General features: G+C 64.7%; 2 long non-coding RNA genes across 3 annotated transcripts; one reads left to right on the forward strand and one right to left on the reverse strand.

The window, feature by feature from the left end:
- Nucleotides 1–3752: 3752 nt before the first annotated feature.
- Nucleotides 3753–23209, reverse strand: LOC123582144. 2 transcript variants are annotated; one of them, XR_006704232.1, is made up of 3 exons: nt 22806–23209; nt 5771–5865; nt 3753–4307 (listed from the first exon to the last, which is right to left on the reverse strand). It is a non-coding gene; the product is annotated as an uncharacterized LOC123582144 (long non-coding RNA). The 2 variants fall into 2 exon arrangements; XR_006704231.1 differs by lacking the exons at nt 5771–5865; nt 22806–23209 and adding an exon at nt 5349–5513.
- On the forward strand, nt 9362–13050 carry LOC123582145. The gene is made up of 2 exons (XR_006704233.1): nt 9362–12394; nt 12479–13050. It is a non-coding gene; the product is annotated as an uncharacterized LOC123582145 (long non-coding RNA).
- Nucleotides 23210–23655: the final 446 nt, after the last annotated feature.

A 23655-nucleotide genomic window follows, 5' to 3' on the forward strand; every position in this document is an offset into this window, starting at 1 on the left:
GTCTGTCTCTGGAGGGGTCACCTGCCAGGATGTCCTCGGTCACAGCCTGGCTGCACCGTCCCACGTCCCCGTCGGCCCGCTCCCCCTGACACCCCCCACGGAGGGGCAGGGCCCGGGCAGAGCCCCTCCCTTACCTCTGTCAGGTCACCTCCACCCCTGTGCCTCCAGGTGGCGAGCGCATCCTGGCGGGGGGGGGGGGGGGGGGGCTTGGCTTCTTCCCCAAGGCCCTGCCCACCCCAGACGTCTGGGAAGAATCCCAGGGAGGAGGGAAGGACAGCCTTGGGGAGGGGGCTGCTCTCCCCATCGGGTGGGTGTCGTGCTGCCTGACGTGTCGCCTACAGTGGTGACGACCCTCGCACACGGTGGGCTGGGAACTGCGCGTGCTCCGTCCGGCCTCAGACTCTGGGGGTCGGGCTCAGCTTTCCCGTCACCTGCTAGCCTCTCACCCCGTCTTTACGGCGCAGGGGAAACCTTACTGCGCATCCGACGGCCCCTCGGTGCTTGGTGCTCTGCTGGGCCGGCCTGGCCGGAGTCCCGGGGAGGGCGGGCAGAGGGACTGGGCGTGCGGGACCCCCCTCCCCACGGATCGTCCTCCGCCTGTCCACAGCGGGGCTCTCGCTGGGGCTGAGGCCTCGGAGCCACACGTGACAAGGCCGGGCTGCCCTGCACCCTCCCCCACTCTCCCCTCCAGGCACGGCCCCGACCCCCGACATGGTCCTGATGGTGCACGCGGCCCCGATCCTCACACAGGCCCCCGTACCTGCCACGGCTATGATCCTCACCTGGGCCCCGTCCTCCCCTGGGCCCCATCCTCCCCTGGGCCCCGTCCTCCCCTGGGCCCCCGTCCTCACCTGGGCTCCCGTCCTCACCTGGGCCCCGTCCCCCCCTGGGGCCCCCATCCTCCCCTGGGCCCCGTCCCCCCTGGGCCCCGTCCCCCCCTGGGCCCCATCCTCACCTGGTCCCCGTCCTCACCTGGGCTCCCGTCCTCACCTGGGCCCCGTCCCCCCTGGGCCCCATCCTCCCCTGGGCCCCCATCCTCCCCTGGGCCCCTGTCCTCACCTGGGCTCCCGTCCTCCCCTGGGCCCCATCCTCACCTGGGCTCCCGTCCTCCCCTGGGCCCCATCCTCACCTGGGCCCCGTCCTCACCTGGGCCCCGTCCTCACCTGGGCCCCGTCCCCCCTGGGCCCCATCCTCCCCTGGGCCCCCATCCTCCCCTGGGCCCCTGTCCTCCCCTGGGCTCCCGTCCTCCCCTGGGCCCCGTCCTCCCCTGGTCCCCATCCTCACCTGGGCTCCCGTCCTCCCCTGGGCCCCATCCTCCCCTGGGCCCCGTCCTCACCTGGTCTCCGTCCTCACCTGGGCTCCCGTCCTCCCCTGGGCTCCCATCCTCCCCTGGGCCCCCATCCTCCCCTGGGGCCCCCGTCCTCCCCTGGGCCCCATCCTCCCCTGGTCCCCTGTCCTCACCTGGGCTCCCGTCCTCCCCTGGGCCCCGTCCTCCCCTGGTCCCCATCCTCACCTGGGCTCCCGTCTTCCCCTGGGCCCCGTCCTCCCCTGGGCCCCATCCTCCCCTGGGCCCCGTCCCCCCTGGGCCCCATCCTCCCCTGGGCTCCCGTCCTCACCTGGTCCCCGTCCTCACCTGGGCCCCGTCCCCCCTGGGCCCCATCCTCCCCTGGGCTCCCGTCCTCACCTGGTCCCCGTCCTCACCTGGGCTCCCGTTCCCCCTGGGCCCCATCCTCCCCTGGGCCCCCGTCCTCCCCTGGTCCCCGTCCTCCCCTGGGCTCCCGTCCTCCCCTGGGCCCCGTCCCCCCCTTGGCCCCATCCTCCCCTGGGGCCCCCGTCCTCCCCTGGGGCCCCCGTCCTCCCCTGGGCCCCATCCTCCCCTGGTCCCCATCCTCACCTGGTCCCCATCCTCCCCTGGGCCCCCATCCTCCCCTGGTCCCCATCCTCCCCTGGTCCCCTGTCCTCACCTGGTCCCCGTCCTCACCTGGGCTCCCATCTTCCCCTGGGCCCTGTCCTCACCTGGTCCCCATCCTCACCTGGGCCCCGTCCTCCCCTGGGCCCCATCCTCCCCTGGGCCCCGTCCCCCCTGGGCCCCATCCTCCCCTGGGCTCCCGTCCTCACCTGGTCCCCGTCCTCACCTGGGCTCCCGTCCCCCCTGGGCCCCATCCTCCCCTGGGCCCCCATCCTCCCCTGGTCCCCGTCCTCCCCTGGGCTCCCATCCTCCCCTGGGCCCCGTCCCCTCCTGGGCCCCATCCTCCCCTGGGGCCCCCGTCCTCCCCTGGGGCCCCAATCCTCCCCTGGGCCCCATCCTCCCCTGGGCCCCATCCTCCCCTGGGCCCCCGTCCTCCCCTGGGCCCCGTCCCCCCCTGGGCCCCCGTCCTCCCTGGGCCCCGTCCTCCCCTGGTCCTCGTCCTCCCCTGGGCCCCCATCCTCCCCTGGGCCCCGTCCTCCCCTGGGCCCCCGTCCTCACCTGGGCTCCCGTCCCCCCCTGGGCCCTGTCCCCCCCTGGGCCCCGTCCTCACCTGGGCCCCATCCTCACCTGGGCTCCCATCCGCCCCCGGGCTCCCATCCGCCCCCGGGCCCCCGTCCTCCCCTGGGCCCCATCCTCTCCTGGGCCCCGTCCCCCCCTGGGCCCCATCCTCCCCTGGGCCCCCGTCCTCCCCTGGGGCCCCCGTCCTCCCCTGGGCCCCGTCCTCCCCTGGTCCCCGTCCTCCCCTGGTCCCCGTCCTCACCTGGTCCCCCGTCCTCACCTGGGCTCCCGTCTGCCCCCGGGCCCCCGTCCGCCCCCGGGCCCCCGTCCTCCCCCGGGCCCCCGTCCTCCCCTGGACCCCCGTCCTCCCCTGGGGCCCCCGTCCTCCCCTGGGCGCCATCCTCCCCTGGGCCCCGTCCTCACCTGGTCCCTGTCCTCCCCTGGGCCCCATCCTCCCCTGGTCCCCATCCTCCCCTGGGCCCCTGTCCTCCCCTGGGCCCCGTCCCCCCCTGGGCCCCATCCTCCCCTGGGGCCCCCGTCCTCCCCTGGGGCCCCCGTCCTCCCCTGGGCCCCATCCTCCCCTGGTCCTCATCCTCCCCTGGGCTCCCGTCCTCCCCTGGGCCCCATCCTCCCCTGGGCTCCCGTCCTCCCCTGGGCCCCGTCCCCCCCTGGGCCCCCATCCTCCCCTGGGCCCCCATCCTCCCCTGGGGCCCCCGTCCTCCCCTGGGCCCCGTCCTCCCCTGGGCCCCGTCCTCCCCTGGTCCCCGTCCTCACCTGGTCCCCCGTCCTCACCTGGGCTCCCGTCCGCCCCCGGGCCCCCGTCCTCCCCCGGGCCCCCGTCCTCCCCTGGGCCCCATCCTCTCCTGGGCCCCGTCGCCCCCTGGGCCCCGTCCCCACCTGGACCCCCGTCCTCCCCTGGGGCCCCCGTCCTCCCCTGGGGCCCCCGTCCTCCCCTGGGGCCCCCGTCCTCCCCTGGGCCCCTGTCCTCCCCTGGGCCCCATCCTCCCCTGGGCCCCCGTCCTCACCTGGGCTCCCGTCCTCCCCTGGGCCCCATCCTCACCTGGGCCCCGTCCTCACCTGGTCACCGTCCTCCCCTGGGCCCCTGTCCTCCCCTGGGCTCCCATCTTCCCCTGGGCTCCCATCCTCACCTGGGCCTAGATCCCTCGCACCTGCGGACAGCCAGGATGGATCCCTTTCCTCTGAGGGTTTGTTGCCGACACGTCCGCGGCAGCTCTGGGAGCCCGGCACCCCTCCTAATGTTTTCTTTATTTATACACCTGCATCGTCCAGAACAGCTGCTTTATTGAGATTCATCCGTCACAAGCCTTAATTAAAATAACACAAGCGTCTAACTCCGCACAGGTCACCACAGCAAATGTGTGTTTTCCTGCTGTCAGTTAAGGCCTGAGCGGGGAGCCGTGACGCGGCCGCTCCTCTCTTCGTCCGTCCTCCAGCTGAGTCCTGAGTTGGGGCGCGGGCGGGCCCTGCAGGGAGCCCCGGGGAGGGCGGCGGGCCAGGGGGCTGGCGGGGTGGGGGGGTGGGGGGGAGGCGTCCTGCAGGGACGGCGGCTGGTCCCGTACGAGGTCCCTGCAGCAACTGTGAGGAGTTGTTGCAAACTTTCTGCCCTGGAGCCACAGCCCGTGACTGCCTTGCGGTCTGGAGGTCAGGGTCTGCCTCGCTGGTAGGGCCCCGGGGAGTCATTTCCACACCTTTTCCAGCTCCTGGAGGCATCCTTGGCCCGAGGCCCACCGTCCGTCCGCAGAGCCAGCGGCCACGTCTGTCCTCACCCCTCCTGCCCTGTGACCACACTGAGCCAGGGTTCACTTCGCCATGGACGGCCCTACGTTGACAGGTGACAGGTGACAGGGGTCACGAACCAGCCTGCCGCACCCCCTAAATGTGAAGGACACCGGCTGGCAGAGAGGAGGGTGTGTGGATGGAGGGCCCGGGTCAGCGTGTCTGCGAGAGGGCTCAGGAAGGGTGGGGGGGCCAGGCTGCAGACTCAGGCCTCAGGGTAACGTGACACAAGTGGGCACAGCTCAGCAGGGGTGATAGGAGGTCCCCCTCGCAGGACGGGGGACGGGGTGCAGGGGGAGCCTGGGTCCCCCTCGCAGGACGGGGGACGGGTGCAGGGGGAGCCTGGAAGGAGCCAGGGGCGTGGGGAAGCAGGAGGCGAAGCCCTTAGGAAGCGGGACGTGGCTTTACTTATGTCCATTATTCCCCTTCGATTTGCCGGATCAGTAAATTGCCTGGAGTAATTGGATTATTTGCATGATTTTGAGCCCGGGGCCCTCTCTGATCCGCCGCCCCGCTCCCAGTCCCGCAGGATGGGGCTTCAGGGTCCAGCCCTGCTCACGAGGGGTCTCCTGTCTGACCCCTTCCCGCGGTCTGCCACGCCGCCCGGGGCCTGGATGTCTGTCTGAGGCGCCGTGGACTGGGCTGCTGGTCACATCCGCCCGCGCCCTTCTGTCTGCAGCCTCGGAGACCGGCCCTCAGACACGTCTGCAGCTCTGTGACCTGTTTCTCTCCCCGTGGGCCCATTAGGACTGGGATAGGCCCTGTTCAGAGCTGCCACAGGACCCCGGAGGCGGTGGGACTTGGAGCCCCAAGCTTGGCGCTCATGGTACAGAGACCACGTCTTCAGGGCCCGCCCTGGGCCCTCGGGAGCGATGGAGACTCTAACAACAGGCCCGGGGCCACAGGGGTCCTCGGGCCTGTCCCAGCGAGCTGGGGTGCTCGGTGTCGCCTGCTCTGTTGTTTGGGGGAATCTCTCCTTTACCAGATGGGGGGGTTCTCTCCTGGGGGCCCCCTTCCGTTCTTCCAGACTTTAGGGCGGCGGCCCCTCCTCCCACCCCACCCACATGACCCCTCACACACCTACCTCCTGGCCGTGTCCCGGAGCCTCTGCTGGGGCTGACGCAGCCCTGAGCCTAGATCACACCCTGCCTCCCCCCCCCCCCCCAGGAGCTCCCCCTGGCCTGTGCTGGCATCCACAGTGACCCTTTCCTTCCTTTCCACGGGGGCAGACCCTCCCGGGGACCCTCACTGCCTGGGTCTCGTACCGGGCTCTGCTGGAGGTGATGACATCATCAGAGGTGGTTACTAGGCAACCGGCCTCCGCAGTCAGGGGACCGCTCTGTGGTTGGAAGGGCCCTGCCAGTTTCTTAAAATATCAGAGCTCAGAGCACATTTAGTCCCAGAGAAGAGGGGAGAATCCAGCCAGCTTCAGGTCGCTGGGAAGCCCCCCTTCGATCTGCCCTCTGACTGCATGGGTTCTCCAAGAGGCGATCGTGTGAGACTAACCTCATTTTCTTTTCTTGTCATGGTCCTTGGCCCGGCGGATGAGGGCCCGTTATTGTCGTGATTTCCACGGCATTTGCCAAATGTGCTGTGTTATCCTTGAGGATGAAATGGTAAGTACATCCCAGATGAACTGTTAGGTGCATTTTGTCTGTTACAGGGAATTAGAGACAAAGGGAGTTAGCTAACGGCCCCGTGTCACCCTGGAGGGAGGGCTCCAGCCGGCTCCCGCAGGACTCTGACATCAGTCCTGGGCTGTCGAACGTTCTTATCAATGATTTATATGAAGAAATAAAAGGTCTGCCTGTCACTTTGCTGCTAGAACAAAGGACAGGAGGTACGTTGCAAGGAGGAATCGTAATTCAGAATCCTCTCAACGTGGACGTGATTTAAGACTCAAAAAGAAAATTTGAACAGGACCAAAACAGCGCTACCTATAAAGGAGGTAACGGATCAATTGGGCCACATTACAATTAAGAGACATCAGTCAGGGGGATATTTGCGATACACGTTTGACAAAAGATTTACAACCGGATAAAACCCTCAAACGATTTTAAAAAGGGGTGAGCAAATGGACGAAAAAACAAGCCAACTATTGGGGCGCCTGGGCGGCTCAGTCGGTTAAGCGTCCGACTTCAGCTCAGGTCATGATCTCGCGGCTCGTGGGTTCGAGCCCCGCATCGGGCTCTGTGCTGACAGCTCAGAGCCTGGAGCTGCTTCGGATTCTGTGTCTCCCTCTCTCTCTCTGTCCCTCCCCCACTCAAGCTCTGTCTCTCTCTGTCTCAAAAATAAATAAACATTAAAATAATAATAATAATAAAAAAACCAAGCCAACTATTTAAACTGGCATTTCGCAAGAGGGGTGCCCGAATGTCCTCTAAGGACGTGAAAAGGGAATTGCTCGATTTTCCTGGTTCTCGGGGAGAGGCGGTCCTGACGTCACGTGACGTCACCTCCCCCGAACGGACGCCAGGAAAGGGAGGAAGGGCTGAGCGTTGGCGAGGAGGACTGTGACGTGCTGGGAAGCTTTGGGAAAATTCTACGACCTTGGGTATGGACCCAACAGAAGCGCACACGTGTTTCTACCAAAAGACACGTATGAGAATGTTTCCAGCAGTTTTCAATGGCTAAAGTCCGGAAGTAACCACAAAGCCCGCGGTGGGGTGAGCACGCGCCCAGGCCGGGCACCCGTCCAGCAGAAGGCCACTCATGCCAGCGGCTACCTCGCTCGATGCAGCAGCATGTTGGAAGTTCAGCAACAGAGCGGGTGAGAGGCCGGACGCAAGGACCCCATTCCATGAACGTCAAAGCCACGGACACCGGTCGGTGGTGCTGGGAGTGAACACAGCGCCCGCCTTCGAAGCCGGGACACGGGGCGCCTGCGGCGTGCGGGGGGGTGTGTCCTTTTCCGGGCGGGTTCCGGCCACCAGCGGGCGCTGTCTGTGCGCTACCTGCGCGAGTCACCTGACATCGTGTCCGTGTTCCGTGGGTGTGCGCGTCACGCTCGGGGTTCGGTGAAGCCGAAGGGACTTTGCCATGAACAACCGCAAACCAACCAAAGGGCATAAAGCGAGGGGTTTACAGACATTGGGCACCGGGCAGCGCAGGGCCCCTGGCGGGGGGGGGGGGGGGGGGAGGCGGGAGGGGAGCCCCATTTTCCGCTGGGAAGCCGTCCGCCGAGGTGAGGAGGCACGGACTGGGGCTGGGGAGGCTGAGAGGCTGGGGTGTTGTGGGGAAGAGGGCCACAGAGGAGGGGCTGTCCACGGAACAGCTCTAGAAATCTCTCCGGACACGTGTGAGTTCCGAGCAGCCGGAGGGGGAAAACCTTCCCGACGCCGGCATTAACCGGCTTGGGCTGCCGGAACGAAACGCCGCAGACCGCGTGGCTTAGACGATGGACCTCTGCTCCTCGTAGCTCTGGGGGCCGGGAGCCCCACCTCCGGGTGCTGGTGTGGTCGGGCTCGGCTGAGGGCTCCTCCCGCTTGCAGACGCCTTCTCACTGGGTCCTCACGTGGCAGGTGGGGAGAGAACCGCTCTCCACTTCTGTAAGGTCACCATCCTGTAGGATCAGGGCCCCACCCTTACGCCCTCATTTAAGCTCCTGAAAACTCCCCAGGTCCAGCCACACGGGGGCTTCAACCTCCAGATGTTGTGGGAGACACGATTCCGTCTCAGCAACACGCAAGGCATTCAGAGAGACTCCAGAAGGGCCGGGATCTCAGTAGGAGGACTAGATTAGCCCTGGGGGAAGGCTGCTGGGCTCGATCGGGAGCCTAGACTTAAGCCTCAGAGCTCTGACTCTGGTAGCAGCCGGTAAGTTCCTATCAGGCCGACTCTTCCAGAGGCAACAAATATAAACACTGGACCAAACAGATACTAGAGCGAGTAGCTGAACTCACGGGAGAACGACAGGCAGGAGTCAGCCTTTAGGAGAAAGGACCAGAACTGAGGAACGGTCCCATTTTAACAGCTTCTGGCCTGAGGGCAGCCCCGAGTTCACACCACGCAGGTCACAAACGTCGTCCAAAGTCCAACAAAAAGTGTGCAGTATTCACGGCTTGAAAACCAGAGAACTGAGTTTTAAGGCAGCCTCGACCACAGAAAGGTAAGAGACAATCCCAGAAAGGGGTGGGTCCGAAGACGTGTGTGTAAACCCCCGTGTTGTCTCCGGACGGCTCTTGAACCACACTGGGGCAGGGCGGACCCCAAGTAGCCCAGCCACGGCCATGTGGGATCCACCCTAGAGGGACATCTTCTAGTTTGAATCCCCCCAGATGAATTGCCTGTTAAGATAATGAATACCAATGCACTTCGGTCCGGAGGCCCCACAGCGGAATGTCTACAAAACCCAGGATGCAATCCAAAATTTCGGGGTAAGAGGAAAGGAGAAAATGTGGCTCGTTCTCAAAAAAAAAAAAAAGACAATCATAAAGACTAACCCCAAGGTGACTAAGACGTTGAACTGAGCAGAGAAGGATTTCAAAGCTGTTGTAACGACTGTGGCCAATGAAATAAAGGAAAATATGTTCATAACAAATAAAAAGATTGGGTATTGTGGTAGAAATAGAAATTGATAGAAAGAGCTAAGTGGAAATTCTAGAACTGAAAAATGTAAATCCAAAATGGAAGTTCATGGGATGGGCTCAATACCAGAATGGAAACAGCAAAGGAAAGAGTTAGCGAACTTCAAGAGAGAGCGACAGAAATTGTCTAATTTGAAGAAGAGGGGAAAAAAAGGGGGGGGGGACCCAATAAAAAACAGTATTTCCAAGACCCGTGGAATAAATCTGACACGTGTGATATTCGTGTGCTCAGAAAGGAGGGAACAGAGAGCAGAAATGTTTACATTTTAATTAAAAAAAAAATTTAATGTTTGTTTTTGAGAGAGAGAGATACAGAGTGAAGGGGGGAGGGGCGGGGAGACAGGGAGACACAGAATCCGAAGCGGGCTCCAGGCTCCGAGCCGTCAGCACAGAGCCCGACGTGGGGCTCGAACTCACGGACCGCGAGATCGTGACCTCAGCCGAAGTCGGACGCTTAACCGACTGAGCCACCAGGAGCCCCTACATTTTAATTATTTTTAAGGAAATTGTGGTTGAAAATTGCCTGAATTTGACGGAAGACACCGATTTCACGAGCTCAGGAAACCCCGGTCAGTCCAAGTCAGGGAAATGATGTCAAAGCCCGTTACAGCCGGAGAGCAGGACAAAGAGAAACTTTTGGAAGCAGCTGCCCAGAAGCGACACGGCACTCGGGGGAGCGATAATTTGGGTAAATGCTCGCTTCTCGTGACAGAGCCGGAGGCAGCGGGAGATATTTTTAATGTCCTTTAACTAAAAGGAAAAAAAAAATCCTATGAACAGAAAAACTATTCTTTGAGAATAAAAGTGAAAGACATTTTCAGATAAAAGAAAACGCGAATTTTTCACCAACATAGATGCTGAAGGAGACCCTTCGAACGGGTGAGATGACCCCAGACGGACGCCTGGGACCCGTCCCCAGGAGCCTCGCCACGCGTGTGGGGACCATGAAATGCCCGCTGGGTGCGGGGTGCCTGTGCCCGGCCCTGCAGTGTCCCCCCACCCCCAGGACGCGGTCTGGGCACGTGGCGGCCCATTGCCAGGTTCACGGTCCGAGGGGAGGGGAGGAGGAGCTCGTTCACACAGCTCTCTCAGAGGGAGGGGTTGGCGGTCATGCCGGAGGCCGTGACAGGGGCCCAGGGGCTCTGGCTCCCGCGTGGGGGGTCGGGGGCTAGCCTCAGGGCCCAGTGGTGCCACCTTGGGCCAATGGCCTCACCCCTGTGCCTCTGCGTGCCGATTACACAGGACCAGCTGGGGCCTCAGGCCTCAGGGCGCCTCTGGCATTGGAGGTCTGGGAACGGCAGGTTTGGGGTTCCGGGGCTCCCTGGCTCTCGGAGCCACAGGGAGATGAGGGGCTGAGGCAGGGGGGCTGCGTGCAGCCACGGTGCCCACGTCCCAGCCCTCGTCTCCTCCACGGGGCAGGAAGGGTTGTTCTCTGCCCTGCCGCGGCCTCTGCTCTCAGAGCCGGCTTGTGGGGTCCTGGCTCCCTGGCTTCTCCCAGGGGAGAAGTCTGGGGTCAGGGCTCTGGTGTCAGAGGCCGGGGGAGGGGCTTCTTTGCTCTCTGCACCCCTGCCTCACTCCGCAGGCCACCGCTCACGGTGACCAGGCGTGCCCCTCTCCACGCTCACACTGGGTCTGCCAATCCCTTCCTTCTGCCTCCCTGACTCGCGGGGAACTCAGCCCTAACTTCCAGGCCTAAGTCAAGGGCGCTGTCCGCCCGCAAGAAGCCAAGAACCGCAAGCCTGCCCTCTCCACCCTGGGGCCAGGCGCAGGCTGGGGTGGGGAGGGCGGGCAGAGCCAGAGGGGCGAGCACTCAGCTCCCAGGCCCTCAGGCCGCTCCTCCCGAGCCTGTGCTGACCTCTCCTCTTGCCCCCTCGGGCCACCAGCCATGTCTTCCTCTGTAGACAGGCGTGAGGGGCCGGTGGCCGTGGAGCTGGTGGCCCAAGAGTGAGAGGGGCCTCGCCGCCCCAGCACGTGAATATGGATTTGTGCCTAAGGACAGGCGGTGGCAGGCTCGGCCCTAATTAGTGTGCGATGGCTGCTCCCTCCGCCCCTGGGAGCCGGGGTGGGGGTGGGGGGGCATCAAAGGAAGGCAGCCTGCTAATCCCCCTCTTCCAAGGGCGGCATCTGCTCCCTCCCTCCCCCGGGCGCGTCTCTCTGACAGCAGGCCGCGAGAGTCTGGGCTATTTAATTAGGCCGGAAAGTTCCCCCAACCCTGGGAAATGATTTCATTTCAATATTTCCTTTGCCGAGTGCGACACCCTCCCCCATCCTCAAAGGCCTTTCATCTGCGGCTCGGCCCATCCCCCGCCAGGGGCCTCTCCCCTCCCCTCTCATTGGCATCCTGTTCAAGGGGCCAGGCTGGGCCGGGGGCGGCGGTGGCTGGCCTTTGAGAGAGGCCGTCCCCCCCCCCCCCCCGCCAGCCGTTGGCCCAGCTGCGGCTGGTAACCAGCTGCGTGCATCCTGCCAGCCTGGCCTCCCGCCCGCACGCCCTGGGTCCTACCCCAGACCTTGGCCAAGCAGCTCCCTCTCCAGGCGTGCCCTGCCCCCCCCTTCCCGGGGCAGGTCCAGGCTGCGTGAGGAGCCGCCCGCCCTGAGACATGATGTCACACGGAGCTCGTCCCTCCCTGCTTTTGTCAGCCTCTGCTGGCCGGGTCACCCTTCGTGGGCCCCAGTCCCGCCTGCCTGATTCTGCTCCCGGTGCTCGTGTGTACAGGGCTGTGTGCACATACCCTGCACGTGTGAGGCTGTCTGTGCGTGCTTGTGCACACGCGTGGGGGTGCATGGTACGCGTGGGGGTGCATGGTACGCGTGGGGGTGCGAGGTTGCGTGTACATCTGTGCCTGCGAGTGTGTGTGGTCGGCACGTGCGTGCACACGTGTACCTGTGCGTGTATGCGTGTGCACATGTAGGCACGTCTGTGGGAGCCTGTGAGGTCTGAGCCTGGTTCCTGTCTCTCTTTAGGCGGCTGGCGCTCCCATCCTCCACGGACCGTGCGGGGCCAGCACCAGGCCCGGCTGCAGAGCAAAGGCTCCCGGGTGGTGGGGGGTAGGATCTGGGGGGTGCTGGGGGGGAGGTCCTGAGCTCCCGAGGCCCTCTGCAGACTCAGTCTCCACGTTTGTACAAACTCGTCCGTCCCCGAGGTCTGTGCCCAGAGCACAGCCACAGGCCCGAAGGTCAGGCCGACTTTGCCTCAGGGGGGGTCAGCACCCCAGCCGGCCCCCCCCCCCCGCCCTCTCTGAAGCAGCGCCCCCCACAGCGTCCTCCTCTGTCCTCCTCCACTTGGGCCCGGAGGCCCTCCTGGAGGCGGCTAATGAGAGGTGTCAGCTGGGAGGCTCTTCTGGGGAACCTGCCGTCCTGAGCGATTTCTAAACGGGAAAGTCTAACCTCACTGAGTCCTTTGAACGCGTCCGAGTGACGAGTGACGGAGCCGCAGAGGCAGCCCTCGGAGCAGCCGGGAGCCGGAGAGGAGAGGAGATTGATCTCCACTGGCCTCCTGAATGTGGAGTTCTTAAGAAGCTGTTTGTCACGCGGCCCCGAAGGCGAGGTGGGGGCCTTGGCTAACAAATGACGATCGCTGTTGTTCTGCCTCCCTTCCCATCCCCCGCGCCGGAATTTATGCCTTTTCCAGACAAAACGCTCTCGCAGACAGGCGTCCCACGTCTTCACCGCGGCCAAGTATCGACGGTATTGATCGCGCGGCCCTGGGATCCCCCCCCCCCACCCTCCGCCCAGGAAGTGAGACACTCAGGGCTCCGGGGCCCCCGCCCCTCCCCCACCCGGCACCCACTCCTCAGCGGGCCGTCGGCGTCCTCGGGGGCAGCGGGCAGCGGGGCCTGGCACGTGCTGGTCGTTCTGTGGACCCTCAGTGCCAGGATGGGGGAACGAGACACCAGGAGTCTGGGGGGGTCGGAGACAGGCTGTTGGATTCTCAGCGCTACGCCCCTGCCAGGTCAGCTGGCCTCGCCCTCGGGGATTCCTCTCCCTGCCCCCCGGGGGCTCCCTGCAAGGCCTTGGGGACCCTGGAGACGGTGACAGCCCTCCCCGTCGGGGGGGGGGGTCCGTGTTATGCTCGGGAAGTGAGCATGCGCAGAACTTTGTGAATTGCTTTCTTTCCTGTTTTATGAACTTCTCCGAATGCCTGCACATTACTCTCCCGAGGGACGGGGGGAGATAAATAGCAATTAAAGTCTTGTCATCCGACTCGCTCAGGCCGTTAAGTTGTTCAACCTTGCATAAAAAACCGGTGAGTGTACTTAACGCGGAGGAGCACCTGGGCGCGTGGCAGTAAGCGTAAATCAGTCTGTAACGACGCGCTCCCGCCCACCGGGCTCGCAGCGCCCCCGGCCGGCACCGCCCCGGCCCGGGCTCCCGGTCGGCTGGCCTGCGCGGGGCCCTCTGCCCGCGTCGTCCCCGGGGCCCAGGCAGAGAGGACGGCTCACAGGCTGTGGCTGGGCCTCCGGGCCCTCTCCGCGTCCCCAGCCTGGCCGGGCAGCTGGAACCGCGTTTGGAGAAGCCGCTCGCTGCGCCGTCTGCTTGGACAAACACGGCCGCGTCCCAGGACAGCGGTGCCACTGCTCTCGGGCCACGCCTGCATGCCAGGCAGCCAGCTCGAAGCCCCACGGGGCTGGTGGGTCCTGAGGCCCGGCCCTTGGCCCCGGCGGGAGGCGAAGCCAGCGGTGGGCTTGGTAAGTCTCCTCTGCCCCAGGCAGCCACGGGCAGAGCCGCGGCGTCCCGCCTGCCAGGTGGCCCTCGGGCCCTTCCAGGGGGCCGGCGTCTGCTCCGGCCCCCCCCCCCCCTCCTCTGGCAGCGCGGGCGGCAGGCCCCGTCCTCACTTGCGGCCTCGTTTTACGGCGTCTCCGGAGAACGACGGCTCAGGCTGTGCGGATTCGTTCCCCTCCGCACGAGGCTCACCTACTTCGACACACGCGGTCTAGCTTCAATTATTTATCGCGACACTGGAGAGGCCCCGATCAAAGCGCCAAAGCGTGTTGAGCCGCAGCCTCGGCGCGGGTGACGGGGGCGGGGGGGGGGGGGTGCAGGCCCGCGAAGGGGAGCGGGCTGGGGCGGGCCGCGTGGTCCGGCTGCCCCCCTAGGCGGTGACGGAGGTGCCACGCCTCGCCACGCTTGGAGATGACGTCTTGTTCCAGCGCCGTCCGAGGAGCCCACGGGAGCCTGGAGCTGGCGACGGGATGGCGGGTTTCTTCCCTTCGGCAGCTGCAGATCTTAAACCCACGGGGCCCCAGGACAAAACAGGGTGGCCGAGCTCCTCGGGTGTGTTGAGACCCCCCAGCCTGCCGGGTGTCACGTGCACCCGTCCGCCCGTCCACCCGCTCGCAGTGGGGGTGGGCGAGGCGAGGCCCGTGAGATCGGGCGCTGCCCGGGGAAGGGACAGGCACCGGCAATGAGGAAGGGGCCACTACGGGGCCCGTCCCGGACTCGCTGTCTGCACAGGAGTGCGTCCGGGTCGCCGGAACGGGGGCCACGTGACTCTCCCCAGCCGACAGCTGAGGCTGACGGCCGAGACGCGGACGAGGGCTGGGGACCTGTGCCCAGCTGTCTGTCTCTGGAGCAGGCCTCCTTGACCTCCGCCCTGGAGGCCGTGCCACCTGCCTGTCCCCTGCTATGCGCTAGTGGCTGGCACGTGGGGGTGTATGCCTTCAGAGCCCCACACAGCCGCTCCCTGGGTCACGTCAGCTCTGGGTGGATGCCGGGTGGAGGAAGAACCAGTGGGTCTGGAGGGACCCCAAGCCAGCACATCCCGCCCTACGGTGCTGGGTACTTGCCAGTCTGCTTCACAGAACACAGACGCTCGGAGGGAGACAGGCCCTGCAGGATCGCTGGTCCAGGCACCTCCCACGGCAGATGGGGAAACCGAGGCGCCAGAGAAGGGGGGCACACGGCGAGGCCCCCCGCCTGGCCGGGGAGGGCACCTGCCCGTGGGCTATTTCTGGCCCTGGCGTGGCCTGGGCCGCTGAAGGACACCTTGCTTCTCGGTCCATCGGTGTCCTCCCGAGACAAGCCAGAAGAATGCTTTCCCGGGGTGTTATTGGGCACCTCCAGAAAGCGGCCGCGCCCCGACCCGCTGCCCAGGGGGCCCCTGCCTCCCCCTCAGCACCTCCCCGGCGCCCCAATTTACGACGGGAAGAGCCGTCCCTGAATCACTGCTCGCTTCTGCTTTGGGATTGCACGACATTCTCTATGTACCCCAGCCCACCATTTACTCACACCACTGGAGTGTGAATTCCATGAATAAATTGTATTATCTCGGGGGCTTCGGATGACAAAAACATGAAAGCCACGCCAGTCCAGAAACGCCCGTCTCTCCTCATTAATGCCACTGGGGCTGGGGGAGCGGGCCCTCCTGGGAGGCTCATTTAGATTTTAATTAAACCGGCTTTCCCAAACAATTTGCAATAAATTAGCGACAAGCAGGCTTGCCGCCGTCCAGGCGCGAGGCAGTCCCTGCTGGGGATGGCTGCTGGCGCTCACCTGGGGTCACCTGCCTGCAAGGCCGCCCACACCCGGGCAGGGCCGGGCCGGGACAGGCTCCTGGCCGGCTCTGCTCCATGGGAGACAGGCCACTAGCAGCCACATGCGAGCAGAGGCCAGCAGACCGCCCCCTGTATCTCATACCGGGCCTGACACCCAGCCCAAGGGCAGCAGTCTACCCAAGACCCCCATCCGAGGGCTCACCCCCGATACCGGGCCGCTCAGGCACTGCGTCCTCAGAGCTGTGGTGGGGCCTGGTGTCCTTGGCCCTGGCTGGGTCTGTCGGGGCCCCTGCGCCACATTCCAGAAGCCTATGTGGGCCCTGGGCCATGAGCCCACCTCCAGGAGCTTTGTGGGAAGAGGGGACTCTGGCGGCCCTCAGGAGCTCGTGTGGACGGTCGTGGCCACCACGGAGCTTTGCAGTCTTTTTCTGGAAAGTTCTGTATGAGCAGACACCTCGCCCTGAAAGGGAGGCTCAGGCTTTGCGGTCTTTTTCTGGAAAGTTCTGTATGAGCAGACACCTCGCCCTGAAAGGGAGGCTCAGGCTTTGCAGTCTTTTTCTGGAAAGTTCTGTATGAGCAGACACCTCGCCCTGAAAGGGAGGCTCAGGCTTTGCGGTCTTTTTCTGGAAAGTTCTGTATGAGCGGACACCTCGCCCTGAAAGGGAGGCTCGGGCTTTGCGGTCTTTTTCTGGAAAGTTCTGTATGAGCAGACACCTCGCCCTGAAAGGGAGGCTCGGGCCAGAGGTCAGAAGCCCTTGGGGATCTCCTCTGGGGTGGGCCAGCTGGGGTTCGGGGCGGACTGTTTCCAGGACTTGGAGAGCCTGACTCCGCTGCTGCAGCCTTGCACTGGGGGACTGGTGATGGTTGAAGGGACCCTCCCTTCCACACATCCCGGCTGCCCCTCGCCAGCCCTGTGGCCTGGGCTCCTTCAGACCCCCATCCACCCCCTCCTCCAAAGGGGGCGGGGGCACAGCCGCCGGGGGCAGGAGGACCGCATTGGCACCCAGGAGCACTCAACACGTTGCAGTTGGGTCAAGGCTGTGGTTTCTGGAAACTTCCGGGACATCCTGCGCCTGTGTTTCTAACACTCTCCGAGTCTGGGTCCCCAGAGGCGGCTGCTGTGTCCGAGTGAGTGAGCGGGAGAGGAGCCCAGGATGCCTGCCTGATGAGGCCTGACCCAGCGGAGGGCACGGCACGGGGGCTGCGTGGGGTCATCTTCAGGGCCGGCACCGCGGCAACGCTCAGGGCGGCTTTGCCCCCCTGTCGAGCCCCCTGCCTTCACGGGAGCCTCTGGCCGGCCCCCCTCCCAGGGAAAGGCGCCACCGTGCACGCTCACTGCGGCAGGAACAGCTTGAGGGCTTTAGCGCACATGACGCACTGGCCGTTCTCACAAGAACCTCTTTGTCAACGGCAGGCTGTTCTTGAGCGTTTTGCTGTTGTGACGGGAGCCGAGGGAACGGGGTGCGGGCCCGTCAGCTGGCACAGGCCTGTCTGTGGCATCCGTCCGCCCACAGAGCGACTTCCTGGAACCATCCAGAAGGTTTAAGAGCAACCAGAGATGACCGAAAAGTAGCCGGGGGCCTGTCGGGAGGCAGGCGGCTGGGCCACAGCCAGGGCCAGGCGAGGGCCCGAAGGGGGACCACGTGTGGCCCGCTCACCGACATGCCTGAGCAGGGCCACCCTCACGGGCATGCGGCGGGGTCCCACGCTTGGACAGGAGACGGCAGCTTGAGATTCTTCATAATTCTACCTCTGGATTTGGGTTCTGTCAGCCAAATTCAACAGGACAATGGAACAGGTGCCAGGGGCCCGGACCCCGGTCTCACGCAGGGTCCTATCTCTCCCCGTGCCTGGGATGACTTCTCAGCCACCTGCTCCTCCCCTCCCCTGCCCGCCGTGGTGCCCCAGCCGGGCCCAGGCTCCTCTCCCCTCCCCTCCTGCCCACACCTGGCAGCAGGGTCCCGTTGGGGAAGGGCGGTCCGTGCCCCACGGTCCCCCCGTGTTCCTTTGGGCGCCCGGGCCGCAGCAGAAGGGGAGGTGGTCACGGTCTAAAGGGGAAAGCGGGCAAAGTTTCTTGCAGACGTGCTCTGACGGGAAGGGCTGGGGGCCTGGGGTGTGGTGGAGGAACCTGAGCGGGGAGGGAGGCGGGAGGGCCTCCGACAGCAAGTGGCTCCAGCAAGGCCTGCGGCCAGAGAAGTCTCTAGGCAGCAGGAGAAGCCGTGCAAAGCCCCTGGGGGTGTTGGGGGGTTCCTGAGGAGAGGCTAGGTTCGATGCTGGGTGTGCAAGGAGGCTGCGACAAGGGGGGAGACAGTGCGCCTCGATCAGGACCAGGTGGTCTGGGGGTGCAGCCTGGGCCGTGGGGGTCTCTGGGGACGCCGCAGCCTGGGCCAGGGCCAGAAGATCTGAGTAAGACCCACCTCTGCCCTGATGCTGTGACCCCCGGCCAAGGTGGCCTTCACCAGACTCTCCGGCTCCTGGCCTGCGTGACGTGGACACCGGAAGCCCGGCGGGGAGTCTGGGTGGGCAGCAGGAGCTGGGGTGGGAAGGGTGCGGCCAGGGGGCGTGGCTCCCAGAGGTGTGGCGCCAGAGAGGGGCTGGGGTCTTAGGTGCCCCGCCCCCATCAACCTCACAGCCACCTCGGTTGACCTGTGGGACCTGTGACAGCCCACAGCCGGCCTAGCCTGGCTCTCCAGCCCTCGCTGACCCCACTGGGTGACGGCCGCGGAGTTAATGGAGCCCACATCCTGCCGGGCAGTGTTAGGAGGCAGGCGCCCAGGCCTGCAGGGCCCGAGGCTGGGGAGCATCTGTCTCTCAGGGAGGCATTGTTCTGCTGTGGGAAGAGCCCGGGGGCCGCCCCGCCCATCTGGGCACCCTCGCCCCTCCCGGCTGGGTCCCCACCTTGGAGGTGGGGCGCTCGGTAGGAAGGCCAGCACGCGGGACCCACCTCCGTGGAGCCTGGGGCGCCCTCCGCGCCCCACGCCGGCATCCAGAGCAGCCACGGAGGTGCCTGGGCCTGAAGACCTGACGTTCTGGGAGAGGCCGTCCCGTCTAGACCCCACTGTCAGGACCGGCCTCCGGCTGGCCCTCTCGGGCATCCAGGGAACGCGCCAGCTGGAACTCCGCTCCGGGGCCCGGAGGTGCGTCCTCGCCACGCCTCTGTCCCCAGTTACCGCCTGGGCTCGGCTCCAGCCACGTGTGGTGATGGCTTTGGTGTCACTGTGGTCCCCAGGCAGCCTTAGGGGTGATGGTCCATGTACAGATGAGGAGTGGGGGACAGGGCTCTTGATCCCAGCCCCCAGCGGCCCTGAGCCTGAGCACACAGTATGACCTCAGCCTCTGGGCCGCTGGGCTGACGGCACGTCTGGGGCCCAGGGCTCTTCCCAAACCCAGACTTCCCTTCCTGGGTGTGTGTGGAGGGTCTCCAGAGACCTCTTCACCATGACCCCTCTGTGGCCTCCCTCTCAGATCTCCCCCCACCCCCGCCCCCTGCACAGCCCTGCTGGGGCCTCTTGGTTGGCCTTCTGGACCCCTCCCACGACCTCCAGCTCTGGGGTCTGCCCTCAGGCCCCCAGGTGCTGAAGTGTCGCCCACCTCACACCCCTTGCCCCTGCAGGGAGGGGACCTGGGACTCGGCTGTCTGTGCTCCTGATGGCAAAGGGGAAGGAGAGTCCCACAGGCAGCAGGCCCCGTACGGGTCCCCAGTTAGCATCTCCCAGCCTTGCAAGGTGGGTGGGCCAGGTCACAGGTGAGGTCCGGTCACCGGTGGGCCATTCCCACGTGTCACATGCTCCGTAGCCATGCAGGGGCAGGGCCAGAGGCCAGTCCTGTGACCCGCCAGTGGTCCCCCCTGCCCCCCAACGCTGCTCTTGTCCCCCCATGCCTGGCCGGGTGAGGAAGGGGCATCATCCCTGGAAAATAAGGCCAAGCAGGTGTACTAGAGGGTCCCTGGAAACACTGGCCTCTGAAATCTTCTGGCAAATTCTACATCCAGGTTACCCCCACTGACTCCGGGAAGTGGTGCGAAAGCTAAAATGATGCATAAAAGTCACCACCCCACAAGACAAAGCTAATTTAAAAGCTCGCTTATTCCTAGTGGAAAAAATGGGATTAACATCTGAAGTATTTGCAAATTAGCCGGAAACTGCCTGCTAACCAACTGTTCGGAATCAGCGGCTTAGGAAGTATGTTAGGGCCCCCGGGGTCCGTGATTTTCAAGCCCAAACTGCCTCAGTGTTGTCCAGTTGTCCAGCTGGGGTGGGGCCACCCCTCACACCGGCCAAGGACAAGGGGGTCGCTCGCGTGGTCCATGCAGGTCAGCCGCTGGGGGTCCAGAGCAGGTTGGAGAACGGTGAGTAGGTCCGGAGAACCACATGGAAGTTTCCAGGGTATCACGCTATCTAAACAGGTCTCCCTTTTTCTGTCCCTCGTCTCCAATGCGTGCTCCTGTCAGCCGTGCCTCTGGGGCAGTTCTGCTGGGCCGTGGGCTCCGTCGTTCTTAGCAAAGCCCAGATGAGCTATGGTTCCTCCTGAACATGCCTTTCGTTCGCCAATGCCAAGAGATCTCCGGCTAGTGCCGGGCACCTTCCCTGGCCCGGCGGGATTCAGCTGCCGGTGCAGACAGGCTGTGCTTGCCGGGGGTGACGTCCTGGTGGAGGGGAGGCAGGTGGGGGGTGCACAGGCTCCGCTCAGATAGGGAAGAGTAATGTGACAGGGAAAAAAGAGGGACAGGAAAGGAAGAGAAGGGAATAGAATGGAATAGACTTTCAGGCATTGAGCGTGATGAACAAAAACGCAGGGCAGGAATGGGGGGGTGGTGGGGGCCACTCCAGATCTGGGAAGCTCTCTCTTAGAATGTGACAGTTGAACAAGACTGAAGAGAGGGAGGGCAGCTTGCAAAAGTCTAGAGAAGGACACCGGCGGGGGAAACAGCGAGTGCAAAGGCCCTGGGGCGGTAGGAGCTCAGCATGTTTGAACACAAGAAGACCCATGGGGCTGACACGGTGTGTGGTGGATGCTTTGCGGTGCTCTTGGAGGCACGGGCAGGGCCCGATCCGCAGGCTCCGGTGAAGCTCTGAGGAATGTGGATTTTATTCTACACCCGAGTGCGGAGGCATGAGGGTCGGACTCCACTGTGAGGGTCGCTCTGGCTGCCGAGGGCAGAGCTGATTGAACAGGAGGGGGGCTGGAGCCCAGTGAGGGCTCTACTGATTTGGCCGGGGGAGGCGGCTGGGCCTGGGGCCGTGGCGGGGGTGGGGAGCAGTGGTGAGGTTCCGGAAATGTTCTTGAAGAGTAGTGAGTACGGGCCGTACCTGCGGGAGCGAGCTGGCGCCCTGGCGGAGGTGGCCCCGGCCGGTATTTACCCCAGGACACGGATGTGGTGCTGTTGGTAGGGGCCGCGGTGTGGACGTCTCGGTCTTGGGAAGTGAGGAGGCTGAGGGTAGGACAGAGGACTCCCGGCGGGCAGGACCGGGCGTGTCCCACCCGTGCCGTGTGGCCGGAGCCGGGAGCTCTGTGGCCACCGCACCCAGGCCGTGCGCCAGGGTGGCGTTGAAGGACTAAGGGCTGAGCGTGAGCGCTGGCCAGGACGGGCCGCTACACCAGAGTAGCGCAGACGGGGGCTCGGCAGCAACATTCCTTCCTAAAAATTGCTTAGTGTTTATTTACTTTTGAGAGAGAGAGACAGAGCCTGAGCGGGAGAGGGGCAGAGAGAGAAGGAGACAGAATCCGAAGCAGGCCCCAGGCCCCGAGCTGTCAGCACAGAGCCCGACGCCGGGCTCGAACCCACGAACCGCGAGATGGTGACCTGAGCCGAAGTCAGATGCTCAACCGACTGAGCCACCCGGGCGCCCCGTCAGCACTCATTTCTAACAGATCTGGAGGCTGGGTGTCCAAGAGGAAGCTGCTGGCCCACCCGCTGCCTGGGGGGGACTTCCTGGCTCGTCCACGGTGGCCGCGTCTCCCTGTCCTCACATGGCAGACAGAGCTCTGGTCCCGCCTTCTCCTTATAAGGACGCTGAGCCCACCGTGGGGTCCCACACACTGGACCCCTCACCCTAACCACCTCCCGCTCCCCCCACCCCGGGGGCTGGGCCTCCGACATATGGATCGGGGGCGGCACTCGTGTTCAGTCCACGACAGTTGCCACAGAGGCCCCAGAACAGGCCGTGCGTGTCTGCGGCAAACGTCGTGGGAAGCACGGCGGAGAGAAGGGTTCGTATTTTCCTGGTTATTGTTTTCGTTCCGGCAAATAGAACGAGGCAGGCCACGAAAACCCACCCAACAGAACCGGTCTGGTCGTGTTAAAGTGAACTTCTAACAAAGTTGTCTCCCTTTTTCCTCCCTGGAGGTGAGAGTTCTATCTTCCTGGACAACAGGAAACACGGCAGCCGCAGGCCCTCTGGGGCCCGAGGCAGACCCGCCAGGGCCATCAGGTCACGGGCACTGATGGAGCCCCTGCCCGGGGTAGGGGTGCTTTGTCCCAGACCCACTGCCCTCAACTCTGCACATGGCTGGTTGAGGGAGGACTCCCTTCACACAAAAACAAACAAGGACCCATGAAAAATACTGCCTGAGAAAGGAAGCAAACACAGAAGGGGGGGTGCATCACAGACACTCGGGGAGGGACCCTGAAGAGGGCACACCAACGGTTCATCTTGTTGCTTAAAATCAGGAACCGCAGAAGCCAGCGCGGGCTTAGATAAGAAGCGATCAGACAAGAAGAAACGGAGAACAGGCTCAGGAAACAGGTGGAGGAGAAAGAAGGGCCCCAAGACGCCGGCCGGGTGGGGCCAGAGTGGGGAGACGGCACTGAGACACAGCCGGACGCGGGTGGGCTCGGACGGAGCGAGGGAAACACGACCGAAAAGAACAGAGTTCGGGGGATTAAAGGAAAATGGCAGAAAAGAAAAGAAAATGGGGAAGAAATCGCGGGACGCCACGGCCAGTGTGGCCTCAGCCACGACACTGAGGCGCCCAAGGCAGAGGGCGGGACCCGCGGGCTGAGCCCTGGGAGAGCGCGACACCAGGCCCACACCCTCCTCAGGGACAGAAGGAGGAGCCGGGGATTCTGTGTCAGCTAAGGTCCTACGACCACTGTTCAAACTGAACCAGGAACCGGCCTTGCCACACGCACTCGTGAATCGAGGGTGCCACTCGACCCCAGTGCTTTGTGAAATGGATGGGCATCGGCCAGGAGGCAAAGAGCAGAAGGGAATCCGAGCCGGGGCGCTGGGGGCAAGGCTGCAGGTGTGCAGGGCTCACACGCGATGGGGGCGCAGCCCGTGGGGTCCGCAGGTGGGGCTCAGAGTGTCGCCCACCCTAGACGCACACTCTCCACCAAGCCTCCCCCACCTTTACCGCCTCCGTGGCCAATGGGATGAGGCACCAGTGGTGTTCGGTCCTTGAACCTGGGGGCCCTGGGGCGTGGGAGCCCTGGGAGGTGAACCCGGAGACGGTACCGCTCACCCCTGGGGCTCCTTCGGGCTCAGGCGGGGCTGGGCTGTGCTCCCCGGCCACGGCCTGCCTCCCCGTCTCCGGGAGCACTGGCTTCTTAAGAAATCGTTTGCCCTGCGTCCTTGGCTCGGGGTCTCCTCTGAAGAACGCGGTCCCACGAGAAGTCTAGGGCCCACGGGAGCTGGATTTCTCTCTAACGGCATTCGAGCGCCTGGCCCGTGACCGACTGTGGACTCCCCTCCCTGGGTCCCGGGACTCGGGCCTGGCCCGAGGCCCCCACCAACGCCCAGAGGCAGCCTTGCTGGCGAGGGCCTCGCTGCCGGCAGGGCCCGCGGAGACCCCCGTGCGCTGGCGCTGAGGGCGCCGAGCACGGAGACCCAGCGACCTCCGCGGTGACCCCCGCCCCGGCTGCTCCGACCGACCGTCACCGTGTCGACCCCGAGCCCTGGCTTTCTGCCCCACATCCTGTGGCAGGGGCCCCCTCCGTCTCCCAGGCAACGGAGGCGCGTCCCTGCAGGCCGGGCGGGGGCGGGGGGCCCGGGCGGCTGTGGCTCCCCCCCCCCCAGCTGTCAGAGAACCGGGCTCCTCGAGGGAAGAATGTGTGGCCCGAGCTGATTAGCCCTAACGACCACAAAGACAGCTCGAGCGGCTGCAGGGGGAAGGGGCTGTGACGGGCGACTTGCGTCTGAGAACCACACGATCAGCTTTCGTGCCACTCAAGACACGACAGAGAACAGGCCGGGTCGGGCGTCGGGGGAGGACTCCGGAAACGCCCGCGGGGGGCTCTCCAGCGAGGAGAGAAGTGAACTCGGTTTGCTAAGAATGGTCTGTTCAGACTCTTGCTTGAACGCCCAGCGTCTCC

This window comes from Leopardus geoffroyi, chromosome B3, assembly GCF_018350155.1.
Source record: "Leopardus geoffroyi isolate Oge1 chromosome B3, O.geoffroyi_Oge1_pat1.0, whole genome shotgun sequence".
Lineage (NCBI taxonomy): Eukaryota > Metazoa > Chordata > Mammalia > Carnivora > Felidae > Leopardus > Leopardus geoffroyi.